Here is a 20,587-nt window from a genome sequence, read left to right as displayed (position 1 = left end):
TAATGAACTTATCCGAGATCACACAGTTATTAAGTAATAGAATTGGCATTTCTGCCCAGTCTTACAATAGAGCTTGTTCTTTTTATTTTAACAGCCTATTGCCTCCCTAATTTTTACAAGCAAAAAATAGGAACAATTCAAAAACACGTGAACTAAATCAAAGGTCAATAAAAGAGCCTAGAAATATTATGGGCAGTACATGATTAATTGCCAAAAGAGCAGTAAAGTGTTTGGGTTTATCTAGATACTCTAGACTCCAAGACCACTCCCTGTCTCATCTCTTATAAGTATCTCCTCTTTTAAGCGCTCCCCTTGTAACTCCAATTTGATAGCAAAGTCCAGAATTATGCAAATTTACTCAATGTATTTTCCTATACATATTTTTAAATATATTTATTAAATGTGTGCTCTTTTGAAACACACAATCCGATTCACTGCTTGCATATATAAGCCAATTAGCCTACCTACTTAGAAATCCAGTTTAAAATGATAGCTATTGATGAATTTTTGCAGAATTAATTGGACTAAAATATTCTCAATATCTATCAAATGCATGTCAATCAAAACCCATATAATAATAACAAATGTCTGGCTCTGACCTGTAAAGGACAGCTTTTTTATATACATTCTTACACTGCACCTTAAATAATTTTTTCCTTATTTTAAAGCTTTTTCCCATGGTACCTTAGAGGGTCACAAAATTCTGAAGTAACTGCATTCACTCTGAATGAATAGGATTCTGGAGATTTATGATGAGCCCATATGACTGTAAAAGTGAAGTCACATGATAATGATTTTCTTTGATTGTAAGAAAATGCTCTTTAGAAAATCAGTTGAACATTTTTTCTTCCCCATTTCAATGTAGATCATCACTATTCTAGCTACAGCTTACATCAGGTTTTGTATAGAAAGAGAAAAAAAGAGAAAGCTTTGTTTGGAAGCGCTTTCAGTGGTTGATTTACTGAAAGAACAGCCCCAGGAGGAATCATTTTAACTCTGGCTTTCCCAAAGCATCAGCCATTTTTAAATCTAGGTAATCTTCCAATGCAGACGTATTAATTCAATGAATATGTATGCTGATGCAAACACTTTTAAATCAAGGTGGGTCTATCTGGAAGAAACTGAATTCATATTGTTTTCTATAGAGGCTTCATAAACTCTGTGATATTGATGGGGATGTGGTCAGAAGAAGTGATCTCAGCTCCCGGAAGTAACTTTTGTTAGGAATACAAACAAGCCCTAACCGGTTTGGCTCAGTGGATAGAGCATTGGCCTATGGACTGAAGGGTCTCAGGTTCGATTCCGGTCAAGGGCATGTACCTTGGTTGTGGGCACATCCCCAGTAAGGAGTGTGCAGGAGGCAGCTGATCGATGTTTCTCTCTCATCGATGTTTCTAATTCTCTGTTCCTCTCCCTCTCCCTTCCTCTCTGTAAAAAATCAATAAAATATATTTTTTTTAAAAAAAAGGAATACAAACAAGATTTGAATACGGTGGCACAAAACCACAGGCACCATGTGCACAGTCAGGTTTATGACTTTATGAGATTGCTTGGCTGTTGGAGTTTATTTTGATCGTCTCTGATTTGATTTTCCCTTCGATATGAGCAATGTGTTAGTTTTCAGAGTATTTTAGTATGTTTTGATATGGTGGTGATGCCTGATTAACTCCAGTGTCTGCTGTAATATGCAATTTAACTTCTCCCCCACCTAGATTATAGTAAACATTGAAAAAAATGCCACATTGTTTTAGTTTTAAAATAAAAAGAAAAGCTCATCCATAAGAATTCCTGAAGTGCATGTTCTGGCCTATTAGTTTATAAGTGTAGATGCAAAACTACTGATTCATGAGTCACGGGCCATGGTTCTAATCCCGAGGCATTCGCCTCACTGAACTTCTGTTTCTTCTTTCCTAGAATAGGATACAAACATAAAATATGGCTGTTTCAAGGAAATTTTTAAAATATAAATCAACTAGCATTGCACATTGCCCTTATTAGGCAAGTGTTATTCATTACAGTCATTTTTCATAGTAAATATGTAATTATTAACTTAGTCTTTGTTCAACCAGAAAGTCATTTCTACTTTCCTTTTAATATGCTTTTTTTTTTTTTTTTTCTGATTTGCACCTACATAAGGTTTCCAGATCTGGTTAATTCATTCTTCGTGATTAAACGTCAGCTCTTCACAGTGGGGCACTACTGACTTGATCCCCTTTTTTGAAAAAATCCAAACCTCACTCATCTAACTTGGGTAACTTCTAGTGGAGTTGAAACCTATATATTTGAGACAACCAAGTGCTTCACAAACACATTCCTTATGATATGGGAAGGAATCCTAAAGGAAGAAAAATTAAATACTGAACTTGTCATCTTTCTCTCAGATGTCATCATTTAATATATTTTATGATTGCTTATTTGATATAGAAAAGGATTCTTTCATACTTAACAGATCCTAACAATCTTTTGTAAAGGATTGCTATAATAACTTACCAAAAGGAGACTACCCAAAGACGTTTTTATTTAATTCTCTTTGATCTGAACATCAGTTGATAGATATAGAGAGACCTGACTTACCAAAAAACAATTGTAAAATAGTTGATTAACTGTGCACAGAAGGTGATCCTAAATTAAATAAACAGTAAAATCAAATCAGAGGTAGCAGCTAAATTTGATAGACTTAGGAGCAGTCAGGAAAAATCAAAATTTTATGAAAACATTTTGAGGTCTTTAAAGCTGATACCATGTTTTAAAAATGTGTTTATTTACCACAGGAAGTATTAACAGAAGACAATATTTATCTAAAATAAAACCTTTGTAAGTAAGTAAAGCAAAAACCTACCTTGGTTTAGCTTTTGTGTCAGCAGTGAAGAGGTTTTATTTTTAAAATGCTTCACTTTCGACAATAAAGATAAAATTTTTTAAATGCTACATTTTATTTACATGTTTTCCAAAATATTTTTTGTAGACTGTACCATACAATTATGAAGTGCCATATTAAAGTGTCTCAACATGAGCATTTTTGATGTGATCCACCTTTATGTTTTACTCATCACAAATGCACCACCAGATGACACTGACTTATTGGGTCGCATAAACAAATTCTGAAGCTTTGAACCCTTGTATCTAAATGTGATGGCATCGGTTGAGATGGGTAGGAGAATTCTCTGGATAGTATTGCTTAGTTGCCTAGCAATCAGTCACCTGATGTGTTTGAGGAATCAGGCAATGAGCAAGAAGTCTGATAAAGGGGAGAAGCCACAGGATCTTTTACAAAGGCTAATTATATGTACAGTAGCATCTGTTTTAGCTTCTGCTTGAGTGTCTAAAGTAATTGAAACTAAGCAAGTAACTTTGGATAAGATTCACCATGGAGAAAGAGGGATCTTGCAATAGTTGTATTGAGTTGCTCATGTGATTTTTTTTTTTTTTTTTTTGGTTGAGGAGGACATATTCCCAGGAGACTTGTAAGAATCCAAGATGTTCAAATGTTCAATGTCTGTAATATGAATTGTAATGACCTTGTGAAATAACATTTTGAAAAGATGTTCTTTGGCATTAATATAAGTAGAAAAATTTAATTCTTAGGAATGGTTACACTTAATTAAGCAAAAGCTGGTCCTTAGATTAATTCTCATCCGATAGAATCCTTTTCCAGAAATGTTGTGACTTCTTGATAATAAAGTTTTGTCACAAAAATACAAAAGCCATCTAACAGGATTCTGCCTATTATACTGTTACTGTGTTTGAATAGGGTAATGCTAATATTCTTAGACTCACTTCTGTAACATTTAAACAAACTACAATTCAAACTCTTCTCTACCAATGAGTGTCTGATGGATAACTGAATCAAACATAATAAGGTCTATTACTTCTTGAGGCTTTCTTAAATCTTGGGGATAAGACAGAGTAAAAATAAAGAACTAATATAAAAAATAATAGGTATGGATGTATAGTTTCTATAACAATTGTCATGTAAAGGTATATAAAGAAGTATTTAGTAAAACCTCTAGTCCATAATGTGCTACCTTTGCAACCATACTATAAAAGAATTTCAGAACATACACATTTCCGTCTCATTAATATTAGACAACCATTTTATTTTTATTTGAAGTTTTTTATTGTTGACACTATTATAGATGTCCCTCATTCCCCCCGCCTTTGTCCACCTGTACCCAGCCCCCGCCACCCCTCCACTGGCCTTCACCACTCTGTTGTCTGTGTCCATGGGCTATGCATGTATGTTCTTTGGCTACTCTCTTCATCTTCTTTTATCCAGTCACTCCTTGCCCCCCTGACCTCCATCAGTCTGTCTCATGTATCCATGCCTCTGGTTCTATTTTATTCATCAGTTTGTTTTGTTCATTAGATTCCACATATAAGTGAGATCATATGGTACATGCCTGTCTCTGACTAGCTTATTTCACTTAGCATAATAATCTCCAGATCCATCCATGCTGTTGCAAAGGGTAAGAGTTCCTTCTTTTTTTTTTTTTTTACAGCCATGCACATTTAACTTTAATGTTTAATTTTTAAACATAATATTAGAATTTTTAAATTGAGATAATACTCACATAACAAAATTGATTGTTTAATAATATTAAAGCATTCAATTCAGTGATTTTTTGTATATTTATGAAGTTGTGCAACTATCACTACTATCAAATTCTAGCATATTTTTATCACCCCCAAAAGTAATCTTATATTCATTAGCAGTCACTCCCATTCTTCCCTGCCTCCAGACTCCTAATCTATCTATGCCAATGGATTTGCATATTCTGAATATTTCAACTCAATGAAATCATACAATATGTGGTATGTTATGTCTGGCTTCTTTCATTTAGCATAATGTTTTCAAGATTTATTCATGTTGTAGCATGTATTAGTACTTCAGTCCTTTTTAGGGCTGAAAATATTTCATTATATGGATATACCACATCGTATTGATTCATTCACTGGTAGATGGACACCAAGGTTATTTTTACATTGTGGCTATTATGAATAATGCTGCTATGATCACTCATGTACAGATTTTTGCATAGATGTATGCTTTTATTTTTCTAGAAATGGAATCGCTGGATAATATGTTAACTCTATGTTCAAGTTTTTAGGAACTGCCATCTTGTTTTTCATAGCAGTTGCACCATTTTACATTACCACCAGTGATGTATGAGAGTTTCAGTTTATCCATATCATTGCCAACAATTTTTGTTTCCTGTTGTTTTTATCCAACCTAGTGAGTGTGAGGTAGTTAGCTTATTGTTTGATTTTCATTTCCCTGATGAGCATCTTTTTATGTGCTTTTTGGTCATTTGCATATATTCTTTCAAGAAATGTCTATTCAGAAACTCTGCCCATTTTTAAATCACATTGTTTGTTCTTGTTAAGTTGTAAGAGTTCTTTATATGTTCTAGACATTAGACCCTACTCAGATATATTATTTGCAAATATTTTTTATTCCATTTTGTGGGTCGTCTTTTCCCTGACTTAATAAGCTTCCTTCAATGTGCACAATTTTTTAAGTTTGATGATGTCCAGTTTACTTTTTTCTTTGGTTGCTTATGCTTTTAATGTCATGTTTAAGAAACTGTTGCCCAACCCAGGGTCACAAAGATTTATAGCGCTACCTCCTTTTAAGAATTTTATAGTTGTAGCCTTTATATTTAGTTCTTACATTTATTTTTAGTTAATTTTTGTGTACTGTTTGATGTAAGATTCTAAACTCTTCTTTATGCTGGTGGGTATCCAGTTACCCCAGCTCCATTTTTTAAAAACTATTCTTTCCTCATTAAATGATCTTAGCACCCTTGTTGAAATCAATTCCATGGATTCCATTCTGGACACTCAGTTATATCCCATTGACCTACATGTCTCTTCTTAGGCTAATACTATACTGTTTTGATTCTCTACTATAGAATGCCTTGAAATTGAAAAATGTGAGTCCTCCAACTTTTTCTTTTTAAAGTTTGTTTTGGCTATTCTGGGTCCCTGAATTTTTTAGGATCAGTTTGTACATTTTCTGTAAAAAACTGAATTTTGCTATTTAATAGGGATTGCACTGAATTTGTGGATTTGCAGATTATCTTCAAATATTAAGTCTTACAATTAATAAACAAGGAATGTCTTTTCATTTATTTAAAGAATTTCAATAATATTTTGTAGTTTACAGTGCCCAAGGCTTGGTTAAATTTATTTTTAAACTTGGTTAACTTCTTGGTCAAATTTATTTTTAAATAGGTTTTTGTTTTTTTTTTTGATACCTTAGTAAATGAAATTGTTTTCTTGTTTACATTTTAGGATTGCTTGCTGCTAGCATGTAGAAATACAACTGATCTTTATGTTGATCTTGTATCCTACAATCTTGCTGACTCATTTACTAGCTATAATAATTATTTTGTGGATTCTTTATGGTTTTCTATATATAAGATCTTGTCATCTGTGAACATAGGATAAATTTTCTATTTTTGCAAAATATGTTATTGGGATTTTGAGAGGGATTGCATTGAGTCTGTAGATCACTTTGGGTAATTTGGACATTTTTAAAATAAATAATATAAATATATATATTTTTTTTTTTTTTCAATTGATTTCAGAGAGGAAGGGAGAGGGAGAGAGAGTTAGAAACATCCGTGATGAGTGAGAATCATTGATTGGCTGCCTCCTTCTGGGGATCAAGCCCACAACCCAGGCATGTGCCCTTGACCAGAATTGAACCGGGACTCTTCAGTCTGCAGGCCAACGCTCTATCCACTGAGCCAAACCAGCTAGAGCAATGTGGACATCTTAACAGTATTAAGTTTTCAATCCATGAACATGTCCTGCCTTTTCATTTATTTGTATCTTCTTTAATTTGTTTCAGCAATGTTTTATAGTTTTCAGTGTATAAGTCTTTCATCATCTTGATTAGATTATTCCTAAGTATTTTATTCTTTTCAATGCTATTGTAAATGGAATTATTTTCTTAATTTTCCAATTGTTCATTGTTAGTGTATACCTATTTCTCAATTTGGTGAGCTATCATTCTCATGATTTTCTTTCCTTGATTGGGCATGGTTTTATTTAGTTTTTGGACATATGTAAAATAACTATATTTTAAATTTTTGTCTAGTGAGTCCAATATCTGTGCTTCTTTGGGGAGAGTTTCTTTCTTTTTAAATTTTGTATGGTGTATAATTTCTTGTTTTATTACATGCCTTGTAATTTTTGTTGAAAAAATTACATTTGAATAGTGTGATAGTGCAAATTTGAAAATCATTTTCTCCTTACCCCCTTCACTTTTTGTTGCTTCTTATTGTAGTTGTTATTGTTCATTCATTGGCTTTTCTGAACTATTTTGTACAATCTTTATTCTTTTTTCCCTGCAATAAATGTGGTTTTTTTAAAATTTTTAATTTATCCTAAACAAACTCACAATCACGAGGGGGGGAAACAAACACTTTTTCAAATTCCATGTTCTAGTTTTAAGATAAAGAATCAAGTTTGCCACAGAGAACAAGAATCTCTATAAGCATTAAAATTTTAAGGATATAGAAGCCCTTTGTGTATACTTATTTCACTATTTTTATTACCAACTTACTTTTTTTTTAATGACCTACACCCGTGGTCGGCAAACTGCGGCTCATGAGCCACATGTGGCTCTTTGGCCCCTTGAGTGTGGCTCTTCCACAAAATACCACGGCCTGGGCGAGTCTATTTTGAAGAAGTGGCATTAGAAGAAGTTTAAGTTTAAAAAATTTGGCTCTCAAAAGAAATTTCAATCGTTGTACTGTTGATATTTGGCTCTGTTGACTAAAGAGTTTGCCGACCACTGCCCTACACTATGGCCCAAATGTTAACTTTTAACAGGACTCACTAATCACTTCTTTATGCTTAGTCACTGGCACAATCCATGTTTCACCTTGGCTTCAACCAAGTCTTATTGTTTTGTTGTTTTATTTTTATAGCAGTATTAAATGTCGTCCTGTAGAAGTATTTCTCCTAGTTCTATTTGAAAGTCTGTATTAGAGAATAAGCACACCAGACTCATTGACTACATACATACCCAGGCTTCTCCAGTAACACTTAAAACCCCTCAGCCAAGAATGCCTTTTTTTATGGCAGGTCTGGCTTGGGGAGATGGTAGCAATAATCAATGAAGTGGACCTGTCCTCTGACCGTCTGATTAACAAAGCCAAGGGCCTAAGGCACAATAGACATAAAGGAAGTCGATTATTCTTCCATCTCTCCACTCCCACTTGGGTCATCAACTCTCACCTTCTCCAGGCCCATGAACTTAGGGTGTCAAAAGCAGTTCCCATGAGAGCTATCCCAACAATTGCCTGCCTTTACCAGCCTGCCATTGACCAGGCTCCTCCAGGAAATGATTACTCTGGTAGAATTCTTAAAGCACAAGAACTTCCTCTTTGCCTCGGAAGAGTAAGAAAGCGTGTACAATATAAGTCTAAAGCAATACATTCTAATCAGTGCTGCAAAGACTGTGTTACTGTAAAATCAATAAGCTCAAACGAGCTTTCTGAAAATAGTTTGTAGAATGGGCTAGCTAACATTAAAAAAATTTTGCCCATATTTGTTCTTAGCTTCCATTCTATTTAAACATGTCTAGAGCAAGTAGTTACTACAATGGGAGAGAAAAATAAAAAGATCATATATCTGGACCTAAAGCTAACGATGAACATGGATCCACACGCACACTCTTAACCGTTTTCCCAAGAAACACGTTTCAACAGCTTTACCATGCAGAGCTACGGCTTCCGGGAAGGGTTTGCAAATCAGTCTCTACCGATGCGCTAGTTCCCCTGGAAGTAGCTCGGTTAGGGGACACTACCGTCAGCCTTGGGGGGGCTCTAGGGTTTCGTGGTGGAGGAACTTGCCCACCCAGGAAGCTGATCAAATCTTCGCTACAAATAGCTCTCCTGTGCTTTTTTAACCCACGCCAACGCATCCTAATGGCGTGGCTGACCGCCAGCCTGAATCCCAATATCAAAACGTCGCCGTTGGGTGTCCACGCTCTCTTTGTAGAGGTTGGTGACTGCGGGGGCTGCGTTTTGGAAGGGGACCCGGGAGAATGTCCTTGTGGGGACACACTGGGTCTTTGGAGAGCCGGTGGCTGGTGCTCGGGCTGCACTGCTGCCGCCTGCAGCTCCGGGGTGGCTGCTCACCCTGCTGGGCCTCGGCCCGGCACGGCCGCTCCCACTTGGAGAACCAGTTATGGGGCGGTGCTCCTGGATCTCTCCCTCGCCCTCTTCCTCCCGCTCCTCCATCCTCGTGGCCGGCTAGGCCTCCCGCTCCCCGAGGACCTGCGGGCCCCGCCCCGGGCCTCCCACCCTTGGGCCCCGCTGGAGGTCGCCGCTGCCGCCCCCCTCGCCTCTAATTCGGAGCCCTGTCTCCTGACCCCCCAGGGCAGCCGCTGCTGACAACCTAGACCTCCCCGCAGCCGTGCCAGCCTCAATCTTTATTCTTGATCATTTTGGCCACTGAATTCTCTGTTCCGTTACCCTGGTGATCAGCTGGTGATGGGACAAAGATTTCCTTAGATGGCTGGAAATAAAATCTCCCGGTGTGGGGTGAGCTGTGTTGGTGAGTTTGGACCTGCCTTCAATACTTAGCCAGGAAGGTTACATCTCTGCCATAGCCTTCCCTGCCTGCCTGTGTCAGAGGTGAGCATTTAGGGCCTTCTGTCTTTTCTAAACGTGCACACACGACCTGCTGGGTTCCCAATATTCTGTAGCTTTTCAAAACCCTTCTTCTTCAAAGCATCTCCTTCTGTAGCCTTTCTTCCCAAGCTTCCTTGTTTGTTGGTCTGTTACCTGCCCGGTCATCCATTGCCCTTAGCTATGACTAAACTAGTTGCTTGGCAAAAATAGTTTGTGCAGCTATTTGAGAAGAGACTTAAATTGTAAAGAAGGATTTCGCTACTTAGTTTGAACATATTCTATGTGTGTAAATGTGTGTATGTTTAAAATAATCACTGACTTCTATTAAAACAAAGTTCCAGAATACTGTTTTAACTAATTTAATTCCAGTAAAAGGTTTTGAAAGTTGTTTCTATCTATAACTTCAGAACAAAGAAAGTATGTAGCCTAGTTAACAGTAACAGCAAGATTGATATAGAAATTTATGGTTTATAAATTTATGGTTATACATTTGTATGGTTTCTCCATATACTGTTCCTTCAATTTTTACCAAAAAAAAAAAATGTATTCACAAATGAGAAGAGTGTTCAGAAATGTTGAAATAACCTGGAGTCAGGGTTCTGAATCTTTACAAGAGCCATAATCAGAAGTGTTCCGTGTCTCGTAATTGGCTAAACTGGCACTAACTACAAATCATATGCTTTTCCCAATACCATGCACTTATTAGTAAAAATAATGTGCTCCTGCTCGAATGGCAGGGACTGAGTGTGAACCACTTCTATAATAAGCACTTCATGGAATTGATGCAGGACAAGTCTGGAATTCTGCCTTCTACCTCTGCCTGTCATCATTAAAATCATTCCTTAACGTAATGGTGAAAATGGGCTTCCCAGTATTTTAGGCTTGTCTCCGAGGAGGGACTTGCCTGAAACCTTTGATGTTTTATAATCAGAGAGCCTTTTTGATCTTGCTTGGTTATACCAATTTTGCATAATATTCCCCAGTCGATGATAATTCTATCATATTAAAATTACTCAGTTTTATGCTTGATGGTCATCAAAGAATATTTGTTTTCAGCCAAATTAATTGCCTGTGATATAAATGCAACCAAGGGATTCGTTTCTGTGAGAAGTTTAAAAGCGGGTTCACTATCTAAATTTCAAATGTCTATTAGGTTAAAATTGTTTAAGCCTTTCCTTCCAACCTTGGGGGAGAACAAAGGTCATATGCCAAAAGAATTACCTTTAATATGTGTCAGAGTTTAGAGATACCAAAATAAATAAAAAGTCGAGACAACCCAAGGGAATAGACATGTGCATGATTTCAGAGTTAGCTGTCGCTACGGGAGCCTTACAAGAAATGAAATACCTCTGTTTATGAACCTGAAGAACATTTACTAAGCAGTCGGGGTTCTGAATCTTGACGAGCACAGTCATCAGAAGCATTCTTCTGTGGAGAACCGTGTCTGGATGGAGAGATGGTGGGGAAAGTGGGTTTCAAGCCAGACCCTTTGTCTTGGCTTTGCTAATCTGTTTTAATTCTTTGCAGGTTTATTTTTAGGCTTGTTTCTATTGGCAGAATACGTATGAAATATATATATTTTTAAACTGAACAAAAAATTTTATTGCCACACATTAATAATTTTTAATAATCCTTAATAAAATGTAGCAGTGTGCCACATCAGGTACAGATATTGGGAGGAGATGCCTTTATCGCCCTTTCTTGAATTGTCCACTGTCACTGCAACATTTCCAGCCCTGTCACTAGACAGGGGAGAGGACGTCATAATTCTTAGCTCTCCTAATTCAAGTGATATGGTAGGTTCAGATGACATAAAGTAGTCTAAAGCCAAGAAAAAGAAAAAGCGTTTGAGTCACATAGCCAGATCGCACAAACTGTTGGCAGTGGCTGTGGGATAGCTGGAACCCAGACTTAGACACCATTAGGATTTATTCAGCATTTGACTCTGATTCTCACTAAATATCGGCTTCTTCATGTTGACTTCACCCTCATGACCCCATCTACTTCTAATTACCTCTCAAACACTCTACTTCTTAATACCATCCCCTTGGGGGTAGGGTTTCAACATATAACTTTTGGGAGGACACACATGCAGTCCATAACATTTCACCGCTGGCCCCCCAAATTCACGTCCTTCTCACATGAAGATTACATTAATTCCATTCCAACAACTCCAGATGTCTTAACTTGATCTAGCATCAAATTCCTCATCAGCTGTGAAACCAAACATGTTACATGCTTCCAAAATGCAATGGTGAGACATTCCCATCCCAAAAAGGAAAAATAGGAAAGAAAAAGGGGTAACAGCTCCCAAATAAGTCCAAAACCTAATAGGGCAAACAACATTATACCTTAAGGCTCAAGAATAATGCTATATGTATTATATACTGTATTCTTGCAATACAGTAAGCTAGAGGAACAAATGTTTTTTTAAAAAATCAGAAGAAAGATAAAATAAATTGATAGTACTGTATTTATTGATACCAATGTTATATTACATAAAACACTGTGGATGTTATATGTATTACACTAGATGTCAAAATTAAAAGACAAGACAATGTGAAAAAATTCATATGAAGAAGCAGCAATATGATTGCTTAATGTAGGTAGCCTATTGTAATTAATACAAGAGGTAGCTACAAAATTATTACAGTAGTACAGTATGCACTACAGTTAATTTTATATTGTTACTAGCGTTCCCGTTGCAGGAAAAATCCTGCAATAGGGTTTCCTGCTGCACTCTACCCCGCCCTGCCTGCTCTCCTCCCTTGTCCCCCGCCGCGCCTTCTCCACCAGCCCCCCCTGCTTTTCTCCCTACTCCGCCAGCCCACCCGCTCTTCTTCCTTCTCCCCTAGCCCTGCCTCCGCTCCTCCCTTCTCCCCCGGCCCCGTCACTCCCTTCTCCTCCCCCCCGCTTGCTTGCTTCTCTGCAGCTTTGCTCCCTTCTGCAGCTCTTGGCTTCTTTCTACACTGTCTTGATATGCAAATTAGACGCCATCTTGGTTTGGGGTAATTTGCATACTCGCTCTGATTGGGTGGTGGGCGTGGCTTGGCTGGTGGGCATGGCTTGGGCATAGCGAAGGTGCGGTCAGTTTGCATATTTGTCTATTATTAGGTAGGATGATTCCATCTACATCTTTAAGTTTGTTTCTCTCAGCTGTGAATGGCACCATGTATGGTCTGTAAGTGTGTGTGTAAGCTTTGATAAATTTTGATGTTTTCTGATAGATTTGTTTATATTTTATGGTAGTAAACTATAAAAAAGTCTGGTATCTACATGTATTTTATACATTCATGAAAAGCGTAATTTTTTCTTAATTTTCTTTGGTATTTCTAGGCTACATGGTTCGTCTGCCAGTTTTTTCAAATTTTTGCGTATCTACAAAATATTTTCAGAAATATTTACTGATAAAAAATCTGCATATGAGTGGATCCATGCAATTCAAGCCCATGTTGTTCCAGGGTTAATTGCACTCATTTCCTAGCCTCTCTTGTATATTCATACATATACGAGTTTATTTATACATATACAAGTAATCATAGATTTAAAAATTCATGCATGGGAATGATGAATACCAGATTCAAGACAATGTTACCTCTGGGGTAAAGAAGGGAAGGAGACAGGGAAAGAAACACATAAGGATTTCAATTACTTGAAATATTTTACTTCCTAAGCTGAGAGAGAGTTTGATACATGCCTATTGCTATGAGTCTATACACCTAAAGTGTTTCACAATGATCTGTCTATCCTGTCCTTCCTGTCCATCTATCCATCATCTGCCTGTCTACCTATCATTATCTATATTTCATCTACCTATCTGAAGCATGCATGGCAAAATGGAAGTTTTATGTTTATTCTCCTGACTTTGCTGATTATTTAAAAAATATAATTTTCTAAAAGGTTATACTTACTACCATGTGGATAATGGATAGAGGAGATACGAGGAGGTGTGAGATGTCTCTGAGTCTTAGCAGCAGCAGATAGAAGAAAAGGGTGAATCTGAAAACTGTTAGGAAACTGAATGGATGTCCATAGAGACTACTGGAAAGTGCTGGTGCAAAGATGGTTCTCGTGTTTCTATCACGAGCCTCCCTGTGGACAATAAAGTGGCTTTTCTGTTACTAGAAAATACATGTTGAAAGGGTGATGTTGATAGTTGGGGCAAGATGAGACCCAGTCCATCTGAATTTTAATAGTGGCGATTTATATTTTATTGCACTATTCCTTGATGTGTTGTATATCCTAATAAATACATCCTGGAGCCTTTGCTAGTGTCCAATAGAATAACTTTTCTGAAAATTCCAAGTTAATTTTTTGTTTGTTTCTTTAAAGAAGAAGTATACTCCATCAAGTGGCATTATTACAGTTTATACTGAACAGGCTGGTCCAGGAGAGATCCATTACTTGGTTCGGCTGGTTGACAATCTAGGCTTTGGACTGTAGAAATGCTGATTGGGTTGAAACAGTGCTTGCAGCTGAGAATCATCTGTTAGGAAAGAGATGTTGCCTGAAGATGCTCGCCGGAGGTTGCAGAATGTGCTGATCTGTGACCTGGAGAAGGCCCGAAAGAGGGCAATGTGCAAGGCTTTCAGGTGAAGAATGTGCGCTGCAGGCACTTTGTACCCCAGCGTGACTTCCGTGGGTGCTGCTAATTGACCAGGACCTGCTGCATGTTGCATTGTGTCATTATTTTTTTCTGCATTAGTTCTGGATGTAGGATTATTTTTACACTTCTTCAGCCATGGTGGGAAGGCACACCTATCAGTTCTTTCTCACTTTCATAACCCAAAGTTATATTTAAGATTTTGCCATTGAACTGTTTATTTTGTTACTGTTGTTGTTGGTGGTGGTGGTGGTGGTGATGTTTTCAGTGCCTGATCAAATTCTTGGCAAGAAGCAGGAATTGATGGTTCTATTTATTTTATTGCTGATGCCAAATGCTATAATAGAGTATAAAGAGAGTTAGTGGATTAGTATTAATCCACAAAGTATGAATCAAGTGAGCAATGGTGCTGCTTAAGAACAAAGACTCAGCTTATGAGACAGCCTGGGTTCATCTATATCACCCTATTAGACATGTGCCACTTTTCCAGGGTTGATTTTTTATGACCACTTCCTTTATTCTGAATTATAAAAGGTGGGTATATGTTTAAAACTAAAGTAAGTATATTTATTTTGAGCAGTTTTATAACATCTATGGAGAACATAGACCATCCTGATAACCTGAGGGTTCGTTTTAGTTAAGAATACAAATTTTACTAATATGTCTTTATTCACTGAGACCAAACACAGATTACATTTTTTATTTTTATTTTTTTTAGTTACGTTCCAAGAATCCATCAGTGGGAAGCGGGAAACAAAATAGGACAGAACAGAACAAAACAAAAATGAGATCTTGATAGAAGAGAGAAAGACTCGAAGGCCTGTCTATCCTTTCCTTGTAAGAAAGTAGACCTTCCGTAAACTTCATATAAAGAACGTTTGAAAAATGTAGGACATTTCTGGGGAAAGGTGGTATTTCTGATTTGCATTCTCAGCAATCACAACAGTATCCAGTTTGTTAAAGGAGAAGCTTCAAGGAAAATTCATATTAGTATTCCAGGGCTTGGATCCTAGGTTTATCAAGACTGTGAGAGAGCCTTATAGACCACTTGTTCCTGCTCCGTTTATCCCGGTGAAGGCTCCCGCTTTACCTTCTCTGAACCTCACATTGTCTCAGGTACATTCAAGCACTTTGAATGTTGCTAGTACTCATAGGAAAAAAGTACAACTTTTCAAATTATAACTCATTGACCGCCCCCCCTCCCCATCTCCTTTCTAAAGTCACAGTCCCATACCTGCCAGGCTCCTATGCTTGCCTTTGCCTGTTATATATGGTTGATTTTTTTAGAGCAGTCTCTCAGTCTTAGTACTATTGATCCGGAGATGGAGAATTCTTAGCTGTCGGGGTCTGTCCTGTGCATTGTAAGATGTTTAGCACCATCCCTGGCTTCAATCCAGTAGGTGCCAGTAGTACTCACCCATATAGTGACAACCAGAATGCCTCCAGATCTTACCAAATGTCCCTGGGGCAAAATTGCTCCTAGCTGAGAACAACTGTTGTAGAGAGAATGTTTCCATGTGTATCCAAGGGGAAGCAATGGTGAAATACTGGGATTCTGTAACCTCATTGTTATTTGGATGTTTTCATACAGATAGATATATTTTTTTAGGAATTCATGGAAAATGCCTAAAAAATTCATGAGGCAGGAACCTCCTTCTGTAGAAGCACCACACAGGATTATCGGCTGCGTACTGACTCTGACAGCAGCATCCAAACAAGGCTCACTTTTCTACGCTAGTGCTGAAATACCAGTGTGAATGAAAAACGATTTCTACTCCAGCCACTCTTGGTAGATCTTTGACCAAAATGAAAGTTAACATACATCAGCATTAACAGTGGACCCTGTTTCAGGAATGAACATCACTGCTGGCTTTCATTAGTGAAAGACACCACACATATTTATATTCATTCCTGTTTGTAAGAATCTGCTTTACTCTGCTATTTTTGTATCATTATGAAAGTACAAATAATGCCCAGAGAGGTAGTTAAAGCCATTTAATTGGCATGTGAATAAATAAAATGTTCAATTAAGACGGCCAAATGCCAGGGATTTGAATGAGTTGAATGCTTTTCTGTGACTTGACATGACACATTACTGGTGACTTGCATTCACAAAAGGCTCTGCTTTATAAGACACGGGGTTAATTGTTAATATTTGGCTTAAACCATGTCATTCTTTTGTTACCTTGTTTTCTATTTTCCCATTTTGTTCATTGCTTAAATTCATGAAAAATAGTTCTTGTTTTAATAAATATTTTCCTTATCTTAGGATCTCCTAAGGCAGTGATCGGCAAACTCATTAGTCAACAGAACCAAATATCAACAGTACAACGATTGAAATTTCTTTTGAGAGACAAATTTTTTAAACTTCTTCTAATGCCACTTCTTCAAAATAGACTCGCCCAGGCCGTGGTATTTTTGTGGAAGAGCCACACTCAAGGAGCCAAAGAGCCGCATGTGGCTCGCGAGCCGCAGTTTGCCGACCACTGTCCTGAGGCTTTATTTACTCAATGACACTCTCATTTGATGTGAAGTGCCATATGTTTTAATATACTGTGCAGCTGCAAGATTGAATGATTTTTAATTGGCATCTTTCAACTTCCAAGCAGCTTGCACAAATTAGGAAGATTCTACTCTGCTTATCAGGAGCAAGCCGGTTGTAGCTTATCACATCTGTGCTGATCTTAAAAATTATCAGACATAAAATCATTTATTGTCCAATCAAGTAAATCAGAAAGCTTCTACCACTAGCTAAATGTTCAGAGTTTTGTTTTTTTAAAATAGAATAATAATGATGATAGAATTGTAATAAAAATTAAGTGTACTTACGCATGATAAATATTTTTAATGTTCTTACTTGTTCTGCTGGTCATTTCTCCTGCTACCTATTTTAGAAAGAGTCATTTCTGAATCTTATGGAAAACTAGAGGCCTGGTGCATGAATTCGTGCACAGGATGACTTTGCTAATGAAAGCCAGTATTGGCTGCAAGTAACAGACAAATCTATCTTAGCACGTTGAACAAGAGAGAGAAGTAAACCTTATCTCTACCCATAACATTTCCTCCTTAAGAGCTTAAATCAGCTTTGTAGGTCATGCTGCCACTATTGGACCATAGGATGCCCTGTGCTGACTGGTTTAACCCTTTGCACTCGCTTGCTTTTTTCTCGATTCCTTTATTCTACTCGGGATTTAATTTTTTAAATACCCCAGATTTTACAAAGTGTGGCAGTAGAATAAAAAACTGGAGTTTCTTTTCATACAAACTTATTTGGATATTTTTATATTTCAAATTATTGATACATTCAAAGAGTATAAAAAGAGCTGCTACCGATGCTAACCGTGTCGAGTCACACTCGACATCCGATTCCTTCCTGAACCAATTATTGCCAGGTAGAGGAGAATATCAAGGCAGACTTGAGTCTAGGCATTAGACTAATCAGGATTCAGTTCTGAAATTGGAAACAGCTTCTCCTGAATCTCTTAGACCTGTGGTTGGCAAACTGCGGCTCGCGAGCCACATGCGGCTCTTTGGCCCCTTGAGTGTGGCTCTTCCACAAAATACCATGGCCTGGGCAAGTCTATTTTGAAGAAGTGGCGTTAGAAGAAGTTTAAGTTTAAAAAATTTGTCTCTCAAAAGAAATTTCAATCGTTGTACTGTTGATATTTGGCTCTGTTGACTAATGAGTTTGCCGACCACTGTCTTAGAGGGGTGTATTTCTAAAGCAAAAAAAAGCCTTTCTACAAGAGGAGGAAGGGGAAAATGAATCCTGGAAGCCAATCAGTGTGTTCACTATTTATTGGAAGGGCTAGATGTGGGTGAAAAATGCCCTAGAAACATGTTTTCTGGCCTATAAGAAACCCATTCTTATCAAACTAGATTCTTGCAGGGAAAACAGATTTTTATAAGGCCTTTCTGAAATGCTATATTAAACTCATGCAGCTTGGCCCATAGCCAACAATGGTTCTTAGAATCAAAGGCCAAATTCAGACCTTTTGTGCTTCTATAAAACTGCATTGCTGATTAGCAGATGAATCTGTTGCCATGGCAATTATGTTCTGTATTGTATGCTACCACTTTAGAACAGGATCTAGAAAAATGAAGGTCCTAGGGTAGGAAACAAAAGGCTTCTTGGTAATAAGACCAAATGGAATTAAAACTTGGGCATCAAAACTATGGGAAACTCTATTGCAAAATGAGAAGATCTGTGTTTTAAAGGGACAGTATTAAACCTCAAAAAAATGAGACTATACTTCACTTATTTATCCTTATTTCCAAAGGGTTCTAGGTAGCCTTTGACATTGAAACTCATAAAATGTGGCAATTAAAAAACATTAGGAAAGAGAAGGAGGGAAGGATTAAGGGAAATGGTAGAGAGTATGTGAGAGAGAAAGCACAGTGAAATCTTTAGGACAAAGCCTCCATTTTTCTTAACTTCCAGACTTTAAAAGCTCTGCTAAATTCTGGCAAAGTTACTTGGCCTCAATCTCACTAAATTGCTCTCAGAGGTGTCCTTTCTGCTACATAGCTAATGTATTGAGTTTTTTTACACTAGAATTTTATTCCCGAGATGTAAAATTCTTTTTAATGAATGCAATATTTACCATCTTTCTGAGAATATTGGCTGTACTTCTGAAGTCTTCTTAATTCTTTTACTTGGTCTGTATTCTTCTCTTTGTTGAGTTTTGTGCTTTTGATTCATAGTTGTGGCTTCCCTCCAATGTTGGGTGATATTTGGTTGTATACTCATTTTAGGATTGAAATTTCCTTATTAGCCTGCTGTGTTTATTTTACAACTTGCCTGTAGGACAAGCAGGACAGGTTGCTGGGTTTGGGAGATATTTCAGCTTTGCTTCATTAAATATAAAGGAGATAGTGGGACAACTTTTGGGCAGACGGTCAGTACCTAATGATTTGGGCACAGAGTCCCCATTCTTCTAGGTCAAGCATGTCAAACTTGTGGCCCCCATCAATATTTTTGTGGCCCAGCCAATATAATGATATGTAAGAAACATTTTAATAAAAATTATGTAACTTAATTTTTACAATATCCTGTTATATATAATTATTAATAACGAACTACAACATTCACTAATGACTGATTAATCGTGTTGCATTCATTTCCGTTACACACCTTACATGCAGGCCCACCATTTCTCTCCACTAGTACTAGCAGTGAATATTTTAGCAGCCGATTGCCATGTCATTAGTCTTGTACTGACTTGTTTGGTGTGTGCAACAGGAAATATTTCACTTTCGGAGAACAAGAGAAATAGGTTTATTTGTGTTATGCTTATTAATTTGTGCAGTTATTCAGTGTCTGGTAAGTTAATGTTCGAGAAAAAATATTAATTTTTTATTAAAATGTTCTATTATTTTATGTTAACGATTACTCATTTATTTCAGCCCTTAGTATTCAGCATGACTCTATTAAAATAAACCTACGTTTCTATGAAAATTGAAGCTTTTGTATTTTTGTGGCCCACATAAACTTAAACCTTGTTTATTTGGCCCATGTTAGCCTTTGAGTTTGACATGCTTGTTCTAGGTGTTACTAACCTAAAGACTTTGCCCCCGTGTCTCCAATTCAAATATCCTTACTCATGCTCTGGGAAGATGATGTCTTTTGTTCTCCATCTGACCCCAGGAGTGAGAGGTTATGTGTAGGAGTCATAATGCCTGGCTATTGTCAGTTACCTCAGAATCCCATGCAATGCAGGGATCAGACGCTGCTTGTTTGGAGCACCCTTGTAGCCATACTTACTTCTCAGCAGTACTCTCCATTGTGTACTTGATTGTGGATCCATTCTTCGAGCAAACATTGTCTCTCTTCTTTCAAGAATCATCATAATTGCTGGTCAATAGGGCACACAATTTCTTATGTTCAAGTGTGATTATAGATTTACCAAAGTATCTTTTCCATCATTTTTAGGGATTGAGGCAAGAGGAGAAAGCTGCAGCAGGTACTCATTCCACCAATTTGAAATAAAAGTATTTATTCTCAAACTGTTTCACTGACATAAAAACAAATATAGAATTAAGGAGTTTTTGAAATTTTGTTTTTCAAGCATACAATTCCTATGTGAGAATCAGATACATGTCCCTTTTTTTCCCCATTTTCACAATCACCAACTGTGATTCCCATAACAAGGCTTGTGGTAGGCTAGATGATGTATAAAGAACAGAGCTTGAAATATACATAATGCAGCTAGAGTCTCTTTATGGGGTGGTCAGGCCCCTCGGTATTGGTGTGGTTATAAATTGCCACAGCCCATGGTCCTGTCTTGTAGGACTTGCTATTATTACTTGTGGAGCATCAGGACCATTGAACTTT

General features: G+C 37.2%; 1 protein-coding gene and 1 pseudogene across 1 annotated transcript in view; both read right to left on the bottom strand.

The window, feature by feature from the left end:
• Positions 1–8,658: 8,658 nt before the first annotated feature.
• LOC114230327 (HUWE1-associated protein modifying stress responses-like) lies at positions 8,659–9,257 on the bottom strand (annotated as a pseudogene).
• A 2,085-nt stretch (positions 9,258–11,342) lies between these two features.
• Positions 11,343–20,587, bottom strand: part of CCDC85A (coiled-coil domain containing 85A) — a 194,271-nt gene continuing 185,026 nt past the window's right edge. Inside the window, exon 5 of the mRNA XM_054728153.1 lies at positions 11,343–11,471. The gene's annotated coding sequence lies outside the window, so the exon portion shown is untranslated. The remainder of the gene's footprint in view (positions 11,472–20,587) is intronic.

This window comes from Eptesicus fuscus, chromosome 16, assembly GCF_027574615.1.
Source record: "Eptesicus fuscus isolate TK198812 chromosome 16, DD_ASM_mEF_20220401, whole genome shotgun sequence".
NCBI classification, from domain to species: Eukaryota; Metazoa; Chordata; class Mammalia; order Chiroptera; family Vespertilionidae; genus Eptesicus; species Eptesicus fuscus.
The sequence above is the reverse complement of the archived record's forward strand: the minus strand, read 5'-3'. Positions and strand labels throughout refer to the sequence as shown.